Source organism: Giraffa tippelskirchi, chromosome 6, assembly GCF_054371585.1.
Source record: "Giraffa tippelskirchi isolate mGirTip1 chromosome 6, T2T-mGirTip1v1.2.pri, whole genome shotgun sequence".
NCBI classification, from domain to species: domain Eukaryota; kingdom Metazoa; phylum Chordata; class Mammalia; order Artiodactyla; family Giraffidae; genus Giraffa; species Giraffa tippelskirchi.
The window spans coordinates 64,280,744-64,305,842 of NC_137280.1; the positions used below are offsets into that span (position 1 = coordinate 64,280,744).

Genomic DNA, 25,099 nt, shown 5'->3' on the forward strand with positions numbered 1-25,099 from the left:
CCTGGTTGTTTGCCATAAATGTGTATTTCTGTCTTCCCAGTAATCACCCTACCTTCCTCTGTCAACCCAAAACCAGGCGGGGCCGGATAGTGTTGTCTGAATTCAGCGGCCAGGTTCACCCAGAATCTAGTTGCTCTTGGTTGCACAGTATATTGGGGTGAGGAGTCAGGAGACCAGCCTCCACTTAGATATTGTAACACAAGGAGAAAAGGCTGGGGAACTGGACCAGGCATCTCAAAGACCCTTCCAACCCTAAGTGTCTGTGCTTCTTCAAGTCACAGATACAAACCTGTCTCTTATTACATCATAGACGCCCTTCATCTGTCATCTGACAGCTACACACCCACAAATTACCCACCAGGAGACACACAAACACACCTTCACACACACACGCTGAACCACATCCCTGCAGCCAGCAGCCTCACCCAGGTTCACCCACCAGGAGAAACCACCAGCATCAGCAACCGACCCCAGCAGCTCCCAAGATGTTGCTCCTCTCAGTTCTTCCAGGTAGAGGAGACGTATTCCCCTCCCTGAAACTTCCTTCTCATAAGAAGAGGGTTGAAGCCCCCTCTACTCTCTGCCTCCTCCTTATCTGGAATTTAACCCTATTTATTTTAATTGCCTGTTTACCTACTTATATGTTTCACCAGACTGTGAAACCCACAAGGAAGAGCTGTGTGTCATTTTACTGAGTGTTTTGGCTCCAGTAACTGGCTTGGAGCTGGGTGTAGAGGAGTGCATGCTGGGTGTTGTCCTTACCTCTCCAGAGAGTGTTAATGGCTGTCAGGCATGTCCGACTCTTTATGACCCCATGGACTGTAGCCTGTCAGAGTCCTTTGTCCATGGAATTCTCTAGGCAAGAATACTGGAGTGGGTAGCCATGCCCTCCTCCAGGGGACCTTCCTAACCCAAGGATTGAACCTGGGTCTCCTGCATTGCAAACAGATTCTTTACCATTTAGGCCACCAGGGATGCCCCCATCACCTCTCAGGTCCACACTCCTTGTAGATGAAAGATGGCCCCGTGTTCTGAGACTTATCCCATCACGAGGTGGGGTCTCCGTCCTCTTCCCTTCAGTCTAGGCAGGCAGATGTCAGTCTTGTTATTCCTGGTCTGTAGACAGGAAACTGGGGCTCAGAGATGTGAAGCAACTTGCTCAGGGCCACTCAGCTATCAGGTGGTAGAGAGAGGATTTGAGCCAAGTCTGTCTAACTCCAAAGTTCAAGTCCTCTGTAACCACTCGGGTATCTCTCCTCCTAAACAAAGGTGCTGAGAGTGCATGTACATGTGACATCAAGGGAAATACAGAAAAAAATAAACACTTCCTACAGCAAGGGTTGACAAAGGACAGTCTCTAGGTCAAATCCAGCTCATGTTTATAGATAACATTTTATTGAGGTGCAGTCAAGCTCATTTCTTTACATACTGTCTGTGGCTATTTTCACATGGCCACAGTCAAGTTGAGTGGTTGCAACAGAGACCATGTGTTCTCAAAGTCCAAAGTATTCACTGTCTGGTCCTTTACTGAAGGTTTGCTGCTGCCTGTTCTCAAGGACCAGGGAAAAGCATCACTGACATCTCAGACTCGAGGGTACTACAGGCCTTGTTCACCAAAAGCCACCCTGTGCATGATTTGTTTTTAATTTTTATTTATTTGGCTGCGCTGGGTCATTGTTGCTTCACACTGGCTTTCTCAAAGGGGCTACTCTTTGTTTCGGTGAGGAGACTTCTCACTGCAGTGGCTTCTCTTGTTGCAGAACACAGGCCCTAGGGCTTGTTGGCTTCAGTAGCTGAGGTGCATGGGCTCAGTAGTTATGGCCCCCTGGCTCTAGAGCGCTGGCTCAGTAGTGCAGTACATGGGCTTGGTTACCCTGAAGCACACAGAATCTTCCCAGACCAGGGATCCAACCCATGGCCCCCACATTGGCAAGCGGATTCTTATCCACCACACCACTGGGGAAGTCTAGAGCATCATCTAGTGTATCTAGTGATCACCTTGTCCTAGTTTGCCTGGAACTTCCTTATTTTTCTTGGGGAACTCTCACCTCCAGCCCCATCCCAGGCAAACCAGGACAATTGGCCACACTCATTCTAGATCATGCAGCACAGACTCCAGGCAAGGGCACAACCCTGCCCCAGATGAAAATGCCCTACACGCTGCTTCCCTGCATGCTGATGGAGAATCCGTGCCCTGAGCCTAGGAAGGCATTTCCTCTTCTCCCCAAGTCCTGCCCCAGAGGTGACCCAAGGCAAGGCTGCATTGTTAATGAACTTAATTAGACTGTGCCAGCCGGGCCATGAGCTCATTGTCCCTGTCAATGCTTTGCCTTCAAGAGCCAAGAAAAATTCCTGGAGGAAGCAATGATGACACGCTGCCTGAGCCCTTCCTTCTCCCCTCCCTACCTGGCGCCTTCACGTAGCCCAGGACAATAGGACTGATTGTCACTGATGCAAACTTCTTAAGAAGTTGCATCTGAATAAACAACAAGGACCTACTGTATAGCACAGGGAGCTATATTCAATATCTTGTAAAAGTCTATAATGGAAAATAATCTGAAATATATATATGTATGTATAACTGAATCACTTAAGTTTAACTTAATACTAAAATAAAGTTTGGGGTTTTCCTTGTTTTTTAACTATGAAACTATTTTTTTAAGATTTTTTTTTATTTTAATGTGGACCGTTTTTAAAGTCTTTATTGAATTTGTTACAATATTGCTTCTGCTTTATGCTTTGGTTTTGGCCATGAAGCATGTGGAACTGAACCCGCACTCCCTGTATTGCATGATGAAGTTTTAACCACTGGACTGTCAGGGAAATCCCTTAACATGTGACTTTCGGGTTATTGGGGTATGTCTGATAGGATCAGAGTAGGTGGATGTGATTCTGAGTGATGTGTAGATGCGTTGTCTATGCAAATTTGTTTTCAGAAGCACAAATTCTGTAGGCTGAAAGCCTCGGGGACTGCTTACCTTTGAGATTTGCTTCTTAATGTGCAGGGATCGATATAAATGAAGTTGCGTAGACAAGCCACTGGTTAGTGTAATTGTCAGGACATGGCACTAACTAGCTGGGGGTGCCTGAGATTGGAGCAGCCCTGCCTGTGCTGTTAACTGAGGGAGTCAGAACTGTGTGACTAGGACCAAGAACAGTGCCTCTTGCCTCAAGTGCTAAGCAAGGGTGGAACTCTCAAAGGATGGGCTCAGCTTCTGCAGTCCCAGGGACAGAGCCCTGAGAAGGGAGAAAAACCTAGAACAGGGTTAACAGACCACAGACTGCAGGCCACATCTTGCCTGCCACCTGTTTTGGTACAGCCCACGAGCTAAGGCTATTTTTTTACACTTTTAAGTTCAAAAAAATTCAAGGAAGAATGTTCTGTAAAGTGTAAAAATTATAGGGAATTTGAATTTTATTCCCCACCAGTAAATTGTTATTGGAACACAGCCAAGTCCATTTGTCTTTGTTTCCCATTTTACAGAGGAAGAAACTGAGGCCCAGGGAAATGAAATAAATCAATTATTCCTAAATAATTTGAGCCTATATCTGCTTGTCAACAGAAACACTGTAACTCTGACAAGTCTTCTTCTTGAAAGAGTCAGAGAAGCTGGCTCTCAAATGAGTGGATGGGTGGGGAACGACCGACAAGAACACAGGCCTGAGATACAATTCAGCTTTAATGGCCATCTGAAGTGGTATGTTCAAACAGAAGAAAACCCAACAGACACAGAAAGAGACACTGAAAAATACTCCACACAAGCCCTTCATTTTATAGCTGGAGAAGGAAAACATGAGGGAATTTGCCCTAAAGCATCCAGGCAGTCAGAACAAGATGCAGAAACCACCTTATCATCAACTCCAAGAGGTGGGAGTTGGAAACCTGCTGCAGAAAAGGAGTCAGATAACAATCTACCAGCAGGCAAGTGCTCTGGCGGGCTGATTTCGTTTCCACAGGTGACCCTGGGCAAGGTAAGAGATAATCTGTGAGTCAGAGGCCGAACTGAAACAGAATCCACTAACCTTATTTTTCCAAGTTTCCAGAAGATAAAATAAATAATATTTGGAATAATACATGTGAAATAAATTGCATATGGGAAATGGTGATGTATTTGAAAAGGAAACGTCATGAGAAGGACCCCACTTCGGAGCCCACTATTTACACTTAGAAAGTGAGCGCCACTGACCAACTCCTCCCATGTGTGTGAATTGTATCATCTCCTTTTCCAGCTTGGACTAACCAGAGAATCAGAGGCTGGAGTGCAGAGAAGAAAGCCGTGTGCACAGGTCACCAACCCCAGGGCAGGCATCAGTTGTGCATTGGGTACCCTGGTGCAGTGTCATCGCTCATCCTGATTAGGATCCTGACGGGCAAGTGATTTCCATTTTAAAAGTGTTAGTTGCTCAGTCATGTCCGAATCTTCGCAACCCTGTTGATGATAGCCTGCCAGGCTCCGTTGTCCATAGAATTCTTCAGACAAGAATAGTGGTGTAGGTAGACATTCCCTTCTCCAGGGGATCTTCACAACCCAGGGGTCAAACTCCTGCATTGCAGGTGAATTCTTTACCATGGTGAACCACCAGGGAAGCCCCAATTTCCATTTTACTGACAGAGAAACTGAGGCTGAGAGTAGCTGTACTGCCACTAAAGTCATACAGGGAGAAAGAAGCAATGCCAGAAGCCTCCATACTGGGGGAGGGCTGTTGTTGATATTCAGTTGCTAAGTCACGTCAGACTCTTTGTGACCCCATAGACCATGCATGGATCCCTGCCTCATGGTGAAGGGGCTTGCGTAACTCAGTGAAGCTATGGGCCATGCTGTGCAGCGTCACCCAAGATGGGTGGGTCATAGTCAAAAGTTCGGACAGAATGTGGTCCATTGGAGAAGGAAATGGCAACCCACTCCAGAACTCCATGGGCATTATGGAAAGGCAAAAAATCAATCAATCAATAAATAAGACTCCATTCTCCCCTGTCAGCTGGAGTCCTCTTCACCTGGAGGACATTGCCAAATCTTGCCTCCTTGGCAGGATGTCCTCGGGATGTCTTCTGTCTAGAGCTGATGACTGAAACCAGGTTATTGGGGGGAGAGGTTGCAGCCCTGGAGAGTTTATGCTCAACGAAGGCAGATAAAAGCTCCATAATCACCATCAGATGACCCAGATTCCTCATCAAGGTCAAATGCCACCACAAATGTCTTTCTGATACAAGCTCAAGGAGCTGATAGTATAAACCTTAATAAACAGGGCAGGGCACTTTTCATCTCCCTGCAAGCAAGGACACATCCCAGGATGAAATGGGCCGCGGGGAAGGCTTTGCAACTCAACTCACAACTCCAAAGGTTCCGAAAGATAAGCTCTCGCCCTGTGCAAAGTTACGACAGGAAGCCCCACGGGGCCCTTGCGATAAGCGCTCCAAGCCCAAGACCGGGGACTGACATTTGTTTGACAAAGGGGTGGTGTTCACACTGCTTCAACTGTGACTTTGGACCAGAGAGTTGTAACAGACATGCGTGCCTTGCTCGGGCTGGTTAACAACGCCCTATCTGGGCTTAGGGCCTGGCTGAGATTGCTCCAAGAGGGAAATCGATGATGTGAAATCCCTACTTGCTGTGAGTGACAAGCTAGTGGCAGGTGACAGCCCTGGATGTGTGTCAGAGCAGTGAGGGGACACCCATTGAACTGACTGCAATTGGGTTCTGGGATGGGGAGTGGTGCCTCCACTTTGAGCTCTAGAACCAGGCTTTCCTATCCTATGTAACAAGTGACTCCCTGCTACTCCCAATATCCGGCATGTGTCTAATCTCCTCAGAAAACATCTGGGCATGCATTTGCCCAGAGAGCTTGTGGAATCCTGTTTTGCCCCCTTTGGGAGAGGAGTTACATTGGACACCAACTGCAGAGAAATGCTGAAGACCCTGGTATTGTAGATCATGGAAATCTGTCCAGCCCATTTTTCCAAGGCTGTCACAGCTGATCTCTTGGGTTTGGTTCTGTGCTTCAAGAGCACAAAATTTCTAGAAGCTCGCACACTTACACAGCATGCCCCAGGGCATTTACACAAGCTGCGCTTTCTGTCCGAAACTCTGTCTCCCTGCTAGTCCACTTGCCCATCCTCTCCTCCTTCACCATAACCTGGCCCATACATCTTCTCTAAACTGACCTTCTCCTGTACCTCCAGGATGAGCTGGTGGCCCTTCTCTGTGCTCTCCACCATGACCTCTGTCTCTCAGTACTTCTCCTCTGGAACTAAACTGCTTTTAGACCAGTCTTCACCACCAGACAAGCTTGCTGAGAGCATAGGCCTTGTGTTTACCATTCGCATAGCTGCACACGGGCACTTGGCCACAGGAGATGTTCAATAAATGCTTCCTTAATGAAACAAATGTGAAGAAATGAACTGAGATTACAGACCAGATCCAGAGTGATCCCTTTTAGAAATCATCTCATTCATTCATTCAGCAAATGTTTTTTGCACCCTTGAGGGGTATGCAGAGAGACAGCACCAGAACACAATGGTGGGCAAAGCAGGCCTGGTCCCTGCCCTCAGAGTGCTTCTGTGCAGGCAAACCACAGCACAGCTACTTCCTTCACTGGAGCTGTGATTCATGTAACCAAAGAGCCAGGCCATGATGAGAAACTAGAGGCACATTTGCTTGGGCTGCAATATTAAGGAGTTGTCAAGAAAAAAAAAAAAAGCTGCTTTAATGCAATATTTTAAAATCAAAATTGATACAGAAACATCCATACAGAACAAAATATCCAAAATGCAAACATAGACTAGCGTCACTGCAACCCTGACATGAAGTCCATGTAAGCAACAAATTAACTTTTTTCTTTGTTAAGCCACTGAGATTCCTAGGTTTCTATGCATCACCATAATGAGAAACCATATCTCCCTTTTGGAGCTGTGTGGTGACTGAAGGAGATGTTATTTGATGGTGATAACAGTATCACTGATCTATGAATATGTCCAAATTCTTCCAATTATATATCAATACATTAAATATGTACAGCTTATTCTGTTATAACCTACATGGGAAAAGGATCTGAAAAAGAATGGATATATATGTATAACTGAACCACTTTGCCGTACACTTGAAACTAACACAACATTGTAAACAACTACACTCCACTATCAACTAAAAATTAAATTTAAAAATATGTGCAGCTTTTTCAGCTATCAATTATATTGGCAATAAAGTTGCAAAAATAAATCTTTTGGAGAGTAAGTGATCAGAATAAAATTACAATTCATTAAAATTTTCATCTAAAAAAAATTTAAGCCAGTTATTGAAAGAGACACCACGTGCCTGGGAAAATATACCAAAGACAGCCAAGATAGTAACATGTTCTCATAGATCTACTGTTTTTCAAAAAAGAAAAGAAAAGAATTTGCGTACCCCCACCCAAAAAAGAGATGCTGCACTCAAACTGTTTAGCGCACAGTATGTGCCTGAAGACTGTTAGCCGTTATTAGTGATTATCACTTGTGGCAGGCGCTAGAGATGGAGAAATGGCTAATCTGCCCAGCTCTGCAGGGCTTCACAGTCTTGAGCAGAAGAAAGATGGAAACAGATGATGACAGAAGCACAGGAAGGGCTGTGTCTCAAACCGGTACAGGGGAGCTCACACCAGAATCCACCTGGGGATGGAATAAAATGCTTCAAGGTGGGAGTGAAGCTTGAGTTGACTTTTGAAGGATGAGCAGGTGCTCCTAGGCAGACAAAGAGGAGAGAAGCATTCCCAGCAGAGGGGCTGAGCATTTACAAAAAAGTAGGGCAACCATTCTCTGGGCTCCAGGGGTCCCTGGATGTATTCACATAAGGATTCACATTACCTGTTGTATCGGTGACCTCCAGAGTTTAGAGTCCCACCTGCCACCTGGCTGCATGGCCCAAGACAAACCATGAGACCTCTCAAACCTTGGGGTCTGCAGCGGTTGGGAGGGAATGATGGCATCTTGGGGTGAGAGTTTGATTTCAGGATCAGGCAGCACAATACTTAGTCACGGTAGATGTTGGATTCCTGTTAGCCCTTCCTCCTTCCTTCCATCCCCGCTCCATCCTACCCCAGGGCTTCCCTTCCAGAGAATCAGCTTCAGGAGCCCCTTGCAAGTGTGTGTGCTCAGTAAGTTCAGTCATGTTCTACTCTTTGCCACTCCATGGATTGTAGCCCACCAGGCTCCTCTGTCCATGGGATTCTCCAGGCAAGAATACTGGAATGGATTGCATTTCCTCCTCCAGGGGATCTTCCCTACCCAGGGATCAAACCCACATCTCTTGCGTCTCCTGCATTAGCAGGTGGATTCTTTACCATTGAGCCACCTGGGAAGCCTTCAGGAGCCCCTTGGCTGGGACCAAAAGTTTCATCTCCCAGCCTTCTTAAATGCACTGATTCCACCCAAACCAGAGCCTGAGCCACTTGCTATGGGTCAGGCACTCTCAACAGCTCTGTGACTATTCCTCTACAAGCTCCCGCTAGAAGTCCCTCTCCTTCTCCCCCTCCCCTCGACCTGCTCCATCCCTTAGAGAAGTTTGAGGAAGTATTGTGTATCTGATACAAAGTGAGTTCCAGTCCTCTGGTGGCCTGTCTCGCTTTTAGCAGTCCTCCAGCCTCTTGTGTGACTCTCCCATCGTCCTTGGCTGCCAGGTGTTATCAACAGCAACAGGGATGTGCCTGGATACAAGTCAGATATGCACTCTGAGTCCCTTTTACCTAAATATCTGTGGCTCCCAGCCAGCAAGTCCAACAGTCCAACCTTCTTTACGTGAACCTATTTCTTCTTCCCCATTCCCCAAACCCTTTCTTCCCCTATTTTTGGTTCACAGCCAGGAAGGATCATTTCCCTTTCCCCATAAACCAGCAGGGAGAAGCTCCCCTCTCCAAACACACGGAGACTGGAACAGGAGGGGTTGTGGGACTATATTGGGCATTTCAGCTCAGCTACTAAGAGAGAAACACACATACAAACATAAACACACACACACATGAGAGAAGGTTTAAGACTTTAAAAATTAAAATTTTGCTAAGAAACCACAATTTAGGGCTTGAGTCTTGTAAGTCACCTCGGCCCATCAAATTTGATGGCCATGGCTAAAAAGGGGAGCTGAGATCTGAGGCTTCTGAACCCCAAATGCAACAGCCAAGTGGTGCCCCTCAATACAGAGCATGTGAGGAAGCCCTGGCTGGGGAGTCAGTGCCAGATTTGGGTTCAAATTACTCAACCACTCTCTGAGCTTCAGTTTCCTCATCTGCAAAATGGGATTATGAGTGATGCCCTCCTTACAGTATTACTGTGGGCCTTTGATGAGGTAACGTGTGGAGGTTCTTCTCACTGCCCAGCTCACTATGAGCAAAGATAGCCAAACTGTTCATCAACAATGAACGGGTGAATGAACTGTGATCTATCCATACAATGGAATATTGTTCAGCCATAGCAAGAAATGAAGTATTGACATATACTGTCACTGGATGCGCCTTGAGAACAATAGGCTAAGTAAAAAGCATGAGTGCTTTTTACTTAGCCTATTGTTCTCAAGGCGCATCCAGTGCCAGTGATTCATGTCAATGTATGGCAAAAACTATTACAATATTGTAAAGTATTTAGCCCCCAACTAAAATAAATAAATTTATAAAAAAAAAAAAAAAAAGCATGAGTGCTTAGTCACTTCAGTTGTGACTAACTCTTTGCGACCCTATGGACGGTAGCCCACCAGGCTCTGCTGTCCATGGGACTCTCCAGGCAAGGATGCTGGAGTGGGTTGCCATTCCCTATTCCACAGGATCTTCTAGACCCTAGGATTGAACCTGTGTCTCCTGTGTTTCCTGCATTGCAGGTGGATTCTTGAACTGCTGACCTATACAGGAAGCCCAGGTTAAGTGAGAGGAGCCAGACATAAAAGGCTACATGTTGTTGTAAGATTCCATTAATTGGAACTATCCAGAATAGGTGAATCCATGAGACAGAACAAAGATCAGAGTTTACCAGGGATGGGGAAGTGGGGAATGAGGAGCAAACACTTAATAGGTACAGGGTTTGCTTTTAGGGTGATGAAAATGCTCTGGACAGAGGTGGTAGCTGATCAACACTGTGAATGTGTTCAATGCCATTGTATTGTTCATTTTAAAATGATTTATCTTATGTGAATTTTACCTCAGTTCAGTACAGGTGGTCAGTCATGTCCAACTCTTTGCGATCCCATGAACAGCAGCACGCCAGGCCTCCCTGTCTATCACCAACTCCTGGAGTCTACTCAAACTCATGTCCATTGAGTCGATGATGCCATCCAACCATCTCATCCTCTGTCATTCCCTTCTCCTCCTGCCCTCAATCTTTCCCAGCATCAGAGTTTTTTCAAATGAGTCAGCTCTTCGCATCAGGTAGCCAAAGTATTGGAGTTTCAGCTTCAACATCAGTCCTTCCAATGAACACCCAGGGCTGATCTCCTTTAGGATGGACTGGTTGGATCTCCTTGCAGTCCAAGGAGACTCTCAAGAGTCTTCTCCAACACCACAGTTCAAAAGCATCAATTCTTCGGTGCTCAGCTTTCTTTATAGTCCAACTCTCTCATCCATACATGACTACTGGAAAAACCATAGCTTTAACTAGATGGACCTTTGCTGGTAAAGTAATGTCTCTGCTGTTTAATATGCTGTCTAGATTGGTCATAACTTTCCTTCCAAGGAGTAAGCGTCTTTTAATTTCATGGCTGCAATCACCATCTGCAGTGATTCTGGAGCCCCAAAATTAAAGTCAGCCACTGTTTCCACTGTTCCCCCACCTACTTGCCATGAAGTGATGGGACTGGATGCCATGATCTTAGTTTTCTGAATGTTGAGCTTTAAGCCAACTTTTTCACTCTCCTCTTCCACTTTCATCAAGAGGCTCTTTAGTTCTTCTTCACTTTCTGCCATGAGGGTGGTGTCATCTGCATATCTGAGGTTATTGATATTTCTCCCAGCAATCTTGATTCCAGCTTGTGCTTTTTCCAGACCAGCATTTCTCATGATATACTCTGCATATAAGTTAAATATGAGTTAATAATTTTACCTCACTTTTTATTAAATCAGGCTTCACCTTTTCCTGGCCCTGTTTGGCTTGAAATTAGCCCTAGAAACCACAGTGCCAGGCCAGAGCCCTGGGCACCTATACGGCCTTTAGTTTCCAGCAGAAATGCAGAAGACCATCCCAACCCTGTGAAGTTCATAAACAGTCTCAATGCTGCCAAACTGTAGCTTCTTTGGATGTGCTCTGCTGTGTGCTTAGTCACTCAGCTGTGTCCGGCTCTTTGTGACCCCATGGACTGTAGCCCATCAGGCTCCTCTGTCCACAGGGATTCACCAGGCAATAATAGGTTGCCATGCCCTCCACCAGGGGCTCTTTCCAACATAAGGATCAAACCCAGGTCTCCTGCATTTCAGGCATATTCTTTACCACTGAGCCACCAAGGAGGACAATCCCGGATGACCTTCCCTTAATTAGTCCCGCAAAGATTCTTTTTCCAAATAAGGTTGCATTCACAGGTTCTTGGAATTACAACCTGAACCTATCTTTTGAGGGGCCACCATTCAACCCAGTATAGGGGATAATCCAGGTAAAGTTCTTTTGGAGTACTTGGTACATGTTAGATATTTCATCGTTGTCATCACTGTCATGGTTGTTATTATTATTATCAGCTAGGCCCTATCTCAATCCTCTCTAGGACAGTAGGACAGCAGCTGGTTGACATCTTCAGCTCACCAGAGCTCCTTTCAAGCTGCAAGCCTTCCACCTTCTTTGTGAGGTAGCTGCAGCTCTCCTGGTGTGCCCTTCCCACTCCACTCCCATTCCTAACTAGATTCTCACTGTACCTTTGCAACTTTTCTCCATCATTACCAACAACCAACTGAAGCCTTCCATTTCTGGGTCCCACCCACTATTGATGGAGTCATCCCAGACAGTGCTACTGGGTAGAGAATCAGCCTATCAATGCAGGAGACATAAGAGACTCAGGTTTGATCCCTGGGTCAGCAAGATCCCCTGGAGAAGGAAATGGCAATCAACTCCAATATTCTTGCCTGGAGAATCCCATGGACAGAGGAGTCTTGTGGATTGCCATCCATGGGGTCCCAAAGAGTCATAAGCAACTGAAGTGACCTAGCACACACGCAGGCACACACCCACTATTGAGATATTAGACCTGACATCCTGATCCTGGTTCATCCCTTGGACCCCACATCCTAGACCACCCTGATGCCCTTTCAGAGCTGACCATCTTCAGCCCCATAGCTTCCTCTGCCCCATTCCTTCCACCTGGGCTCTTGCTTTTCTCTTGGTTGCAGTTGAGGGACCAGCATGCCTCCAATTCTTAACAAGTTCAGTTCAGTTCTGTTCAGTCACTCAGTCATGTCCAACTCTTTGCAACCCCATGGACTGCAGCACACCAGGCCTCCTTGTCCATCACCAACTCCTGGAGTCCACCCAAACCCATGTCCATTGAGTCAGTGATGCCATACAACCATCTCATACTCTGTCATCCCTTTCTCCTCCTGCCCTCAATCTTTCCCAGCATTAGGGTCTTTTCAAATGAGTTAGCTCTTCGCATCAGGTGGCCAAAGTATTGGAGTTTCAGCTTCAACATCAGTCCTTCCAATGAATACTTAGGACTGATCTCCTTTAGGATGGAATGGTTGGATCTTCTTGCAGTCCAAGGGACTCTCAAGAGTCTTCTCAAGCACCACAGTTCAAAAACATCAATTCTTCTGTGCTCAGCTTTCTTTATAGTCCAACTCTCACATCCATACATGACTACTGGAAAAACCATAGCCTTTACTAGATGGATCTTTGTTGGCAAAGTAATGTCTCTGTTTTTTAATATGCTGTCTAGGTTGGTCATCACTTTCCTTCCAAGGAGTAAGTGTCTTTTAATTTCATGGCTGCAATCACCATCTGCAGTGATTTAGCTCATAAAAATCTAAGGTCCAGAATGGACACATGTATATGCATAGCTGAGTCCCTTTGCTGTTCACCTGAAACTATCACAACATTGCTAATCAGGTATACCCCAATACAAATGAAAAAGTTCAAATAAAAAAAAAAAGTCTAAGTTCTAGGCTGCATGCCCAAATCAATTACATCAGAATTTCTTAGGATAAACCATAGACATTCTACTCTAGGGCATAAGTACTCAGAATGGCATTGCCCCATCCCCAAGCACTTGAAATCCCCAAAAACTTCCATGGGGCTCAATCCATTTTGTAGATATTATACAGAAAGGCTGTGGTCACTGGATAATACTGGACCAGAAAGAGATACCATGAGAAAAGCTTGGGTTTTGATGACAGTCTTGGGATCAAATCTTGCCACCTACTCAGTTGTATAGTCTTGGCCATGACTCTTAACCTCTCTGCAGCTCTGGATTCTTGTGTTTAAAATGGAGATAATAATACTTATCTTAGAACTGGTGTGCCTAAGTAAAGGATATTAAAATCTAGCAAAATTTCTGGACCACAATAGAAGTGATCAAAATCTGTCTCCTTTCCTTTCTCCTGGAATTTGCAGTTTAAATCCAGTTGCAGATACCAAAGCTGTATCTTCTATGAATGGCTTTGTGGCCCTGGAAAGGGGTTAATTGTTTAGCTTAGATTCTTTAATACGTGTTCACTAGATTAGTTAATTCCAGAAATTGACTCCTGGGTGATTAAAATAGGGTGGGGGAACAGTGGAGCTGATTTGGCTATGGCTTCCAGCCACTTGGTGGTGATTTGACTAGGTCAACACAGGCTGCAGCACAGAGATCTGGCCCCATGACAGGCTACACAAGCTGCAGACGTTCTGAGTCTCAAACTCCTTGCCAAAACCCTTGTTTTCCTCCCAAAGCAGAGAAACAAGAGGCTCTGGTTCTCAGCTGCTTGGTCTTCCCAAGGAGCCCCAGAGTCCCTGCTCCTGACCATCCAGTGTTTTTTTCTGTTGTCCCTATGAATTGGGAGGCAAACTCCCCTGGGAAATCTGAAGCCACAATCCACTAGGAAGTGAAATCAGACTCTTCAAACGGTATCAGCGATGACAGTGCATTTTGCCCTCCCCATAAGCACCCTGTAGAATGCTGCTGTCAAAAAAAATAAATAAATAAAACACTCAAACCAAATGCCCTTTCCTCTGCACTTTCCACCTGTTCATTCTTCTTATAGGCAATTTGCAAATAATCTTACTACAGTCCCCCTATGAGATAATAAGGGCTTCTCAGGTGGCTCTAGTGGTAAAGAACCTGCCTGCAAAAGCAAGAGACATAAGAGACACGTGTTCAATCCCTGAGTTGGGAAGATCCCCTGAAAGAGGGCATGGCAACCCACTCCAGTATTCTTGCCTGGAGAATCCCATGAACAGAGGAGATCAGTGGGCTACAGTCCATGGGGTCACAATGAGTCGGATAAGACTAAAGTGACTTAGCACACACACACATGAGATAATAAAGACAGAGGCATCTTTATCTTTTCCCCGTTTCTTTCTCCCCCATCTCCTTTCCCTAATACCCAGTCGAATATAAGACACATTCAAACATTCATTTACTCAATAAGTATTGATGGAACACCTATTATGTGCCAGACACAGCCCTTTACCCCCTGTGCAGGCTTAGAAACTTACATACACAGAAGATGATCCAAGTAATCATTGAAGAGAACTAAACTTATTTAGCATCCAGTTACATGAATGAAGTGGTTGACATAATATGTTAGCAAAATGCCAATCGGCCATGACCTTCTCATATGTCTTGAGCAAAATGTGTGATCCCATAAGAAAGCTCACATTAGTACTTTCCATTTTCATTATGAAAGGAATCGGAGCACTCACTTTAGTCCATTGGATTCCAACTCTGGATCTCCTGGTGATTCCCAAGTACTACCAGGATTGAAAATCACTCATCATCTAGTCCAACCTCTCATCCATAAAGCATGTCCCTGATGAGGCTCCCCATGGCCCTTTTTATAAAGAACTCAGCTGCCTCACAAGTGTCTTACATGATCTTGCCCTTGTCTTGTTTCATCTCCAACTGCCCTGTCCCTCTGCTCACTAAGTCAACCACACTGGCCTCTCTTCCTGCTTGAGCCCATCAGTCTGGACTTTTGCCCTTGCTGGTCCTTCTGATCGTTCAGGACTTGCCTCACAGTTTATCTCCTCAGAGATACTTTATCTGACCATGCGCTGTAAAGTATGATTCACTCCACACACACAAGCACATACAACATACAGACACACAGAAACACACACACACTCATTCTCATACACCCTCTTCTTTTACTCTTTACACCCTCTCTTGTAACACCCATCTCCAGCTGCAACTATCTTCATATCTATTTATTCACTTCTTTCTTGACTGTCTCCACCATGAGAATGGAAACTGCATGAAAGCAAGGATCTTGTATGTCTTTTTCAGCATTTCATCCATGTATCAACCACACAGAAGATGCTTAAGAAGTACTAGTTAAATGAATGGATTGATCAACAAATCATTCCTTGAGCTGGAAAAGGGGGTTCCCTGGGCCTCTCCTTGCACACTTTCTTGCAGATTCTAGACAGAAGCTTCTCTCTCCCACCCAAGATAGTCTCCCTCCCTTGTGGACCAGTTGAGATTGTTAGAAAAGTTTTCCCAACACCAAGCTAACACGTGCCTCCCTCTCACCCCCAGCCACTGACCCGAATTTAACTCCCTATAGCTGGTCCCCCCACCACATGACAGTCCCTCAAATATTTGAAGACTGTTAACTGTCCTCCCAGACTTCTATTGTCCAGGTGAATGGCTTTCGGGAGATGTCGTCAAGAAATGCGGCCGTGTTTGCCCTCGATGACTGCACCTATAAAACACTTCAGTTTCCTGCATCGGTCAACGGCCTGAGATTTTATTTTTCAGAACAGCTGCCGATACACACCAGGGTGAGGCTGACACTTGCATTTTCTCATCTCAGAACTGTCACTAGTAAGGGTCCAGGTGTCCTCTTCAGAGGTCCCTGAGAAATATGCCTCTGGCTATGTCAATTTCTATGAGAGGTCTTGGGGACTTCTAACAGAAAAACAAAGAGAAGGGTGTGTAGGAGAGAAGCCCCTGAAGGAAGCCCCAGTACTGCGGGTGTAGTGAAAGGAGAGTAGGATATGTCTTCCTTCAACTTCTGTCTTGATCTTCTCCACCAGCCTTCCCATCTTCCTTCCCAAAACAGCACACACACCCCACCACTGCCGATCATCTATCAGCACTTTCCATTCAGCTCCAAAGCTTTGTTTTCTTTACAGCAAATGGCTCTGTTTACCTATTTGGTCTCTTGTTTACTGTTTGTTCCCTTAACTAGAACAGAAGCTCTATGAGCATAGGGACCTCACCTGTCTGGTGGAGCATGGTATTACCAGGCCTGGAATGGTGCCTGGTGCAGCATCAGTGCTTCATAAGCAAAGAGAGAATGAATGGAAGAATGCATAAGGGGTGGTGAGATCTTAGACACATCACTTACATTCTCTGAGCCTCAGTGTCCTCTTCTGCAGAATGGGGAGAAGGGACAGTAATTCCCTCCTCATTAAGCTCTTGTCAGGATCAACTCAGGTGATATCTGGAAGTCCATCACCAGCTAATAACTTCATCAAACGCTCATGGCTGTTGTGTCATATTGCTCACACAGGGCTGGTCCTCTAGTAGAGAAAGTCAGTGGTTGATTTTTGAATGTGATTTGAAGAGCCTGATTGCCCGGAAAAATTCGCCTTTCTAGTTTGACTGTCTGAAAACCCCACCATTAGACATTCTTTTCAGTAAAGGCAGCGTGTTTCCACTGAAACAGAAATTCTTCCCTCAGTTTGAAGATGGGAGGGTAGAGATAATGCAGGAGGACATAGCTTTCTTTCTCTTCATCTCTACTTCTACCTTTCAGCTCCCAAGTCTTGCTAATTTCTGCAGCACTTCAGAGTCAGGAGCCTGGATTACTTTCACTGCCAACTGTTCTTTAAATGGAGGGATCGCCCTAACTATCATCCACCTATCTTTCCAGCCTGGCTTACTTGGGAGGCTTTTTTCCATCTGGCTCTCAGTTCCCTCGCAACACACATTCCATGTGAGAGGAACCTCACCAGGCAAGTGTTTCCTGCTGCAGTTCTGCCAAAAGAAAACCGGACTCCAAAGATGGGACTGCAGGCAGAGCTCTGGCCCAGACAGGTCAGGCAGGATTATCACCGTCTGGAAGCAGAGGCGGGGTATCCCCCGTGCTTTCAGCAGTGGCAGGAAGAGGAAAACGTGGAAGAAGCATTAAACCAACTCCCCACGGGGACACCCACACCCCAGTCCACCCAGCTGCCTGCCCTTCTCACCGCCATGCTGCCTTCTCCTGCCTTCCAACCTCCTTGTAATCCAAGCATCCAAGGCCAGTCACTTATTTAACAAGCAGGGACTCAGCTCCTGCTCTGATCTGGGAGTGCCCAGGATGGTGTTCTCCAAAACCTCAGAGTCAAGTAAGAGGAGCAGAAGAAAACGGCAGGCAGAACGCAGGGCGATGCAGCTATTCCTGGGGCAGAGATGCTCAGAGGAAGAAAACTGAGGACGGTGAGCCAGGAGGGTCCCAGAAGGTCCTAAGATGCTTGTGACAAGAGGGATGAACTGAGTCTTAAAGAACAAGTGTGTGTTACATGTGCGCTGTGCTAAGTTGCTTCAGTCATGTCCGAGTCTGCAATCCCATGGACTGCAGCCCACCAGACTCCTCTGTCCATGGGATCCTCCAGGCAAGAATACTGGAGTGGGGTGCCATGCCCTCCTCCAGGGGATCTTCCCGACCCAGGGATTGAACCCATGTCTCCTGCGTCTCCTGCTTTGGGAAACGGGCTCTTTACCATTAGCGTCACCTGCGAAGCTCCAAATGTGCATCAACCCAGGACAAATGGGAAGAAGGGTGCTGCAGCCCCACAGAATAGAATGTGCAAAATGAAAGCAGGACATCTTCAGGGAAGTGAATGAGGCTGGTTTGGCTGAGAGAAGGGTGAGTGTGAGGTGACAGCCAAGAGGGGCTGGGAAAAGCTACTAAGGTCAGACGAAGAAAGCCTAGAAGAGTGTGCTGAGGGGTTTGGGCTTATGTCATAAAGCAAAGTGGTGTATCCTTTGGACCCTATAAAGGAAGTCACTGAAGGAATTTAAAATTGACCAGTGCTGCATTTAGACAAATTACCCAGCTGTAGTTTGGAGGATGGATTCTGAGGAAGGAGGTTTGATGAAAGAGTGGAAAAAAGGAAGGAGCTGTAATAAAAACACACCTGAATGATGGTGACAATTGGAATGAGGCAGTGGCCGCTGAGGGAAGGGGAGGATCTGAGCTAAGAGCATCTTTGGAGTCAGATGGACTAGGATCCTTTTCCCGGCAGTGCTTTACCTACTGGTGTGGCCCTGGGTGAGGCAACCAGTTTTCAACCCAGTCATTTTATCTGGAAAAAGAAGATGATAATGCCCATCTTGCCAGATTCTGAAGATATGAACTGCAAAGTGCCAAATGTCCAGAACAGTCAGCACACAAGAGGTCCTTGACACACAATAGCTCTTAGGTTTATCCCAACTGTTGAGGAATAGAAGACCACAATGCTGCATCGTTAATCATCTACTTTGGCAATGCCAAGTGCAGGGGTTATGGGCTACCCAACATTGTGTAAGTCTTGGAGCATCATCTGTCCTTATGAGGTGTGAGCAATTTATAAATAAAGGCATTGACTTAATAAGAGACTTGAACTACCAACAACTCACAGATATCCTGACTGCCTGGCCTGCCCTCAGAAACAACGGAGACCCAAAGAACACAACAAAGTGTTGGATGCAGCTGTTGACCTCAAGAAGTTTCCGGTCTGTTTGGGGAGATAAATCAGAAACCCATGAAACCACTGAAGAACAATATCTCTTTTCAGTCCTTATCATGGACTTCTTTATAGATTTTGTCCCTAGTGCCCTCGCCCTCCTTCCTGAAACTCACTTCACCCTTAATTTCCAGGGAACCACTCTTAATGCTGATGCATTTTTTCCCATCCTCTTTTCCTGGTTCTTCTTCCATCTGTTTTTAACAGTTGATATTCTCTGAGGTCCTTCGGCCCTCTTTTTTCATTGCACACAGCTTCCTACCCTATTCACAGCTACAAGTCCATGGGCAGCTACCTGGACCTCTGTACTGAGGTTAGAATGAAACTACTACCCCACCTTCTAGGCGATGATACTTGGGTACCCTACCCATATGCCAGACATACTTCCAAGGCTGACCCATGATTTTTCCCTCAAACCCATTCCTCCTTCATGCCAAACCTGGCTTCATGACTTTACTGTCCACTTAGCTGCCCAAGCTTTCTTAACCAAGTGGTAGAGATTACAAACTTGTGTTTAATTTGGTTAAAACACAAGTACTAGGACTAGACTATCTGGGTTTAGTTCCCAGCTCTCCTTTCCTGATTTCCTCTGTGATCTGTAAGTTAGTAAACATCTCTGTCTCAATTTTGTCACCTATAAAATGAACACTTTAGTAGAACCTATTTGGTAGAATTGTTGGGAGTACAAAATGAATTAACATGTATATAAAGTGCATTAAAAACTGTTTGGTACACAGAGAGTGATATATAAAGATTTACAATCATTATTATTATCATCAACATTATCTTAGATTCCCCTTACTCCTTCAAACCTCTACAGATGATTGGCTCTCACCCCCAGCAAATGCATCCTGTTTAGATTCATGCTTCTGCAGTCAAGGTGCTGCTGTCTGTGTTCAGGTCTTCTTTATCTACTGCGTGTGTGTGTGCTAAGTCACCTCAGTCATGTCCAACTCTTTGCAATCCTATGGACTATAGCCTGCCAGGCTCCCCTGTCTCTGGGATTCTCCAGGCAAGAATACTGGAGTGGGTTGCATCTCCTACTCCAGGGATCTTCTCAACCCAGGGATTGAACTCACATCTCTTAAGTCTCCTGCTCTTTGCCACTAGTGCCACCTGGGAAGCCCCACTTTACCTATTGTAGGAGTTCTCAAAGCAGCTGCCACTCATCCCACACCTACCCAGTGATGGGCCTCAGAGCTTGAGGCCCAGGTGTCATCTGGGTGATGCTCACGAAGCTATTGTCAAGACTTTCTAACTCTCAGGTTCTCTGGTTCTAGAGCCTGATGTCCGATCCAGGTAAGCATGTGTCAGTGTCAGATCAGAAAAGCCCCCTCCACTTTCCCCCAACGCCCCCACTTAAATCCACTCTCCTATAAGCGTTCTTCCTACTTTGCTTTTCTTCCTTCAGCCCTTTCTTTTTCCCTGGTCCTTTTCATTCTAAAGACCAGTGGGAAAAAGAAAGCAATCAGATCTTTTGACTCTGTCTTGCTCTCCCCAAGGCACCGCTCCTTCTGAGTTGATAAGGGTGAGAACATTCGAGCCACAGATAAGACTTCAGCTCCCCAGCTCCCTCCACTCCCTTGGCTCAGCTTTGAAGTTCCCCAAACCCTGCCTCTGTAACCTGATTGTGTTATCTTGGAAGCCAAGGTAAGAGAGCCAGAATGACTTTATGGCTTCCAGTAAGCAGTCTTCCCTGGAGCCATGATTTCTTATAAAGGGAGGGAAAGGAACTGGGGGCCAAGTACCAGGGCAGGGGAGACCAGCAGCTTCCTAGCAATTAGAGTACTGTCTGGCCTGGAGTAGGGCTTCCCTGGTGGCTCAGTCAGTAAAGAATCTGCCTGCATACTGGAGACCCCCTGCAGTGGAGACCCAGTTTCTGTCCCTGGATCTGGAAGATCTCCTGGTGAAGGAGATGGCTACCTACTCCAGTATTCTTGCCTAGGAAACCCCATGGCCATAGGAAATTGTCAGGCTGCAGTCCCTGGGGTCACTAGGGTCAGACACGACTTAGTGACTAAACCACCGCCGCCACCTGGCATGGAGTAGGGGCCTATAAGGGTTTAGAGAGTGGAAGAGAGGCAGGTAGCAGATACTCAATTGAGTTCAGAGCAGTGGTTTTCAACCAGGATGACTGCACTCCTCTGGGGAAATTTGGCAAAGTCTGAGACATCTCATCATTACAGCTTGGAGGATGCATGTCACTAGCATCTAGTGGGCAGAAGCCAGGGAATTCTTCTAAACATTCCACAAAGTATGGGACAGCATCCCTCATCAAATACTTCTCAGGCTCAGAATGGAATAGTGCTGAGTTTCAGAAGCCCTGCTTTAGAGAATGAAGGAAAAAGAAAAGGAAAGAGAGAAAGGAAACACATAGATCTCACTTTTACTGTACCCTCTTTAAAATTAGAGTGGGATTTGAGACCTCTTAAGAATGCATATACATGAAGATTAAAACATAGCAGAACAAAAATGCCAGGGTAACTTGCCTTTATATTAGTAGAAAGATCATCTGTGCTTACAGTCCATTGGTCAAAATTAGGCACCTGGCCACACCCAACTGCCCAAAGCCTAGGACAGGTAACCTAGCTGTGTGCTCCAAAGAAGGAGAAAATGTATTGCCAAGAGGCCATGGCAGGTTCTGTCACAAGGGCTTGGTGCTCTGTATGGGGTCCTTAACTTTCAGAGTGGCTCGGTGAGAGTCTGCCAAACAATCCTCGTGGTGTCAAGAGGAGGTCTGGCTGGCCCAGTCAGGATTCTGGCCAGTAGATAGAGGTCAAGGTCAGATTCCATAATACTGGAGCTGGGAGCCAGAGGAGCAAGCAAGCCAAAGGCTGCTAGGTAGGGGAAAGCTGAATTTCAGTCCTCCAAAGACCAGAGTCCAGAGGGAGGAATTAAAGTTGAGTGACAAAGCCAGAAAGTAAAAAAACAGGAAAAAGAAGAGGAACAAGAATGGGGAGGGTGAGGGGAGATGGAGAAGAAAAAGGGTAGAAATTGGGAGAAGAAATGAGAGCCATTCAGAAGGGAAAAGGGGGGAAGGATGCAAGCACAATGAGCCCCAACTCTAATGGAGGTTCCTGGGCCATATTTAGAGGCCAGTGGCTGTATAGTGTGGACACAGGTTGGATTGGCTCAAAAATCTAGGACCAAGAACTTTCTGGAAGAGTGAAGAGAGGAGAACATAGTTGACTATCATGGGCTGAATTGTATCTTCCTCCAAATTCATATACTGAGGTCCAGACCCCTAGTCCCTCAGACTGTGACCTTATTTGGATATAGGGTCATGCTATATGCATTAGTTAATTTAAAATGAGGTCATAGTGGAGCTGGTTGTACCACTAGTGCAATCTGACTGGTGTCCTTATAAAAAGGGGAAATTGAAACTCAGACACCCCTGCAGGAGGAATGTCATGTCAAGATCAAGGCAGAGATCAGGGTGAGACTTCTATAAGGCAAGGAATGCTAATGATAGCCAGCAAATCACAAGTCACTAAAAGCTAGGTTGTGAGGCATGGAACAGTCTCCCTCGCAACCCTCAGGAGGAGCCAAACCTGGCAACACCTTTATCTTGTACTTTTAGCCTCCAGACCTGTAAGAACATATTTTTTTTGTTGTTATTTCAGCCACCCAGCTTGCAGAAATTTTTTCCAGCAGTCCCGGCAAACAAATGCCTATGATGTTGCAGAGGGAGTGTCCAGGGAGTGCCGTGTATGTGTTAAGTCACTTCAGTTATGTTCCACTCTCGCGACCCCATGGACTGTAGCCTGCCAGGCTCCTCTGTCCCTGGGATTGTCCATGCAAGAATACTGGAGTGGGTTGCCATTTCCTTCTCCTGGAGATCTTCCCGACCCAGGGATCGAACCCATGTTTCTTAAGTCACTTGCGTTGGCACGTGGGTTCTTTACCACTAGCGCCACCTGGGAAGCCCCAGGGGAGTGCAGAGGAGGTGAACTCAGCCCAGGGTGGACACCATCTCTAGCCATCCTGGGACAGTAAGGGACAAAAGAGTGCTAGGGTGGAACCAAAGCAGGGCTACCTATTGCCACTGACTATGTTTGTTATACTCTGTTTTCTATCAATTCAGTTTCAGAATAGACTGTGCTCCCCGGCTGTGCCTGGCTCCAAGGATCTAAGGAAAGAACACAGCTGGTGCTGTGACATCATCTTCCCAGGTGCATCCCCACTGAAGGAAAACTGGCGTCTTCATAAAAGTTGTCATCTGAGCCTCTGAGTCAGCAGTGGTTAGCAGGAGGACAAGTACCAAATATAAAGCGGGGCTGAGTGAGTGGAAGGGAGATCAAAAGAGAGGGAACTGGCTGTGCCCAAGGCTGGAGGAAATGAGGACTGACCTGAGCCTTGAAGGTTGCGTTCATCAGGAAAGCAGAGAATAGAGACAGAAAATTCCGGGTGCTGTGGACCTCTCTGTAGTACTCTTGCCACACATGGTACCGCTTCCTCCTCCATCTCTGTTGTAACTATAACAACAGAGGATGCTGAACAAGCCGGCTTCATGGGGTGCAAGCAGAAAGTAACGTCATCATTCTCCTACTATCCGTTTAAAGTGTATCCAGGGACTTTCCTGGTGGTCCAGTGGCTAAGACTCCACACTCCCAATGCAACAGGTGGCCCAGGTTCAATCCTTGGTCAGGGACCTAAATCCCACAGGCCACAACTAAAACCTGGCCCAGGCAGATAAATATATAAATAAATAAATAAACTTAAAATGTATTCAGTTGGGGAAGGCAATCATGCTCTAGGAGGAAAACTTATACAACCCAATGAGTTTTCTGGTCACTCTTAGTTCATAAAAGTTGATGTCCCTTTACACCACCAGAGTCTGTATTCAGATATTGGAATGTCTTGTCGTACAACGATTTTTACTCCAAATTTGATTCCAAGTTAAATTGTGTCTCCTTCCCGAGGTAAGGTCTGTGCTAGACGAGAAGCTTAGACCTGGGGTTCTTGTTTTCTTCCATCAACTTGCTAAGAGGTTTCTGTCCCTCCAACCCCCACCACCCACCCAGAGTCAGAGGAAGGGGAGGAAGGGAGGTAAGAAGTGTATGAAAATTCTTGCTTGCCTGGTATTGCTGTAAGCTGGCTTCATGCTAACTGAGCCTAGCAGATATTTAACGCTGACTTGTTTTCCTTTTTTTTTTTTTTAATAAATTTATTTATTTTTGTTGGGGGTGTTTTCTTAAGGGATGCTTTAGTGAGTCCTTTGGTCCCAATTGCGGAGGAGCCCTGGCCCATCGTTCCCTTGATGCTGGACATGGAGTGCTTTACTTCCAGCTAAGGGGTTATTCCTTTCATGTGTCCCAGGAATATGCCCATAGTGCCAACTGAGGTCCTAGGCAGCCTTTGGGAACAGAATCAGCTACAATCTCACAACAGCTCTCTTGCACATGTACCCCAGTCTGGTCCATGAAAACAGTCATGAATCCTTATTGCTGACAACTCCCAGAAGACAGGCTGCCAAGTCAACAACCTGTCCTTTGCAAAGCCATCAGCAGCTGGCCAGCCCATCTCTAACCCCTCAGATGTCCCAGATGGGAGTCAGACTTGGGTCCAATGCAACCTTTAACTTCTAACCACTCTCCTGGTGGTCCTGCCTAAGCCCCCCTCCAAAGACATAAGGTGAGGCAAAGCACCTTGCCCCTATTGTTTCAGAGCATCACAGAGCTCAGCAAGCAAGCTGTTCCTGCTCCCTTCCCATTAAATCATCTCTTCTCACAACACTTTCATACCCTGATGTGGGTCAGGGGCTTAAGAGATAGCTAACTGACTCTTCACTACACACTTTTTACAAATTCTTTGGATGGTCCATTTCAGCACATCATGATGTATTGGAATCTATTACCTTAGGGTCTCAATCAAAACGTCCATGTTAATGTCCTCCTATAACTCTTCACTCTTCTGTAAATTCCTCACAAGCAAAGTCCCCATCTTTTCATCTTTGTAGCCCAGCCTCAGACACACAATTTGAGAGTCATTAGTTGAATGAATGAACTGATGGATATTGAAACGTTCTACAAAGCATGTTCCTCAAACATTAAGACAGCAACCTGGCTGGAGGAAAGAGTTTGTTTAGGAAGGATCAGGAGCTATGTTGAAAAGATTCAAAAATATTTGGAGCCTCGAAAACTATAGATTTGAGACTGAGGAGCAGAGCTGGAAAAGCATGGACTTCAGGAACAAATGAATGCAACAGGACAGAGCTCTGTTGCTGAGGTTAACTGTAGACCAAAGGCAAGT

At 46.0% G+C, this 25,099-nt stretch overlaps 1 long non-coding RNA gene across 1 annotated transcript; it reads left to right on the forward strand.

Annotated features, from left to right (window-relative positions):
- Positions 1 to 358: 358 nt before the first annotated feature.
- On the forward strand, positions 359 to 23,573 carry LOC145508605 (uncharacterized). The gene is made up of 3 exons (XR_014055466.1): positions 359 to 510; positions 15,758 to 15,913; positions 22,932 to 23,573. It is a non-coding gene; the product is annotated as an uncharacterized LOC145508605 (long non-coding RNA).
- The last annotated feature ends 1,526 nt before the right edge of the window (positions 23,574 to 25,099 follow it).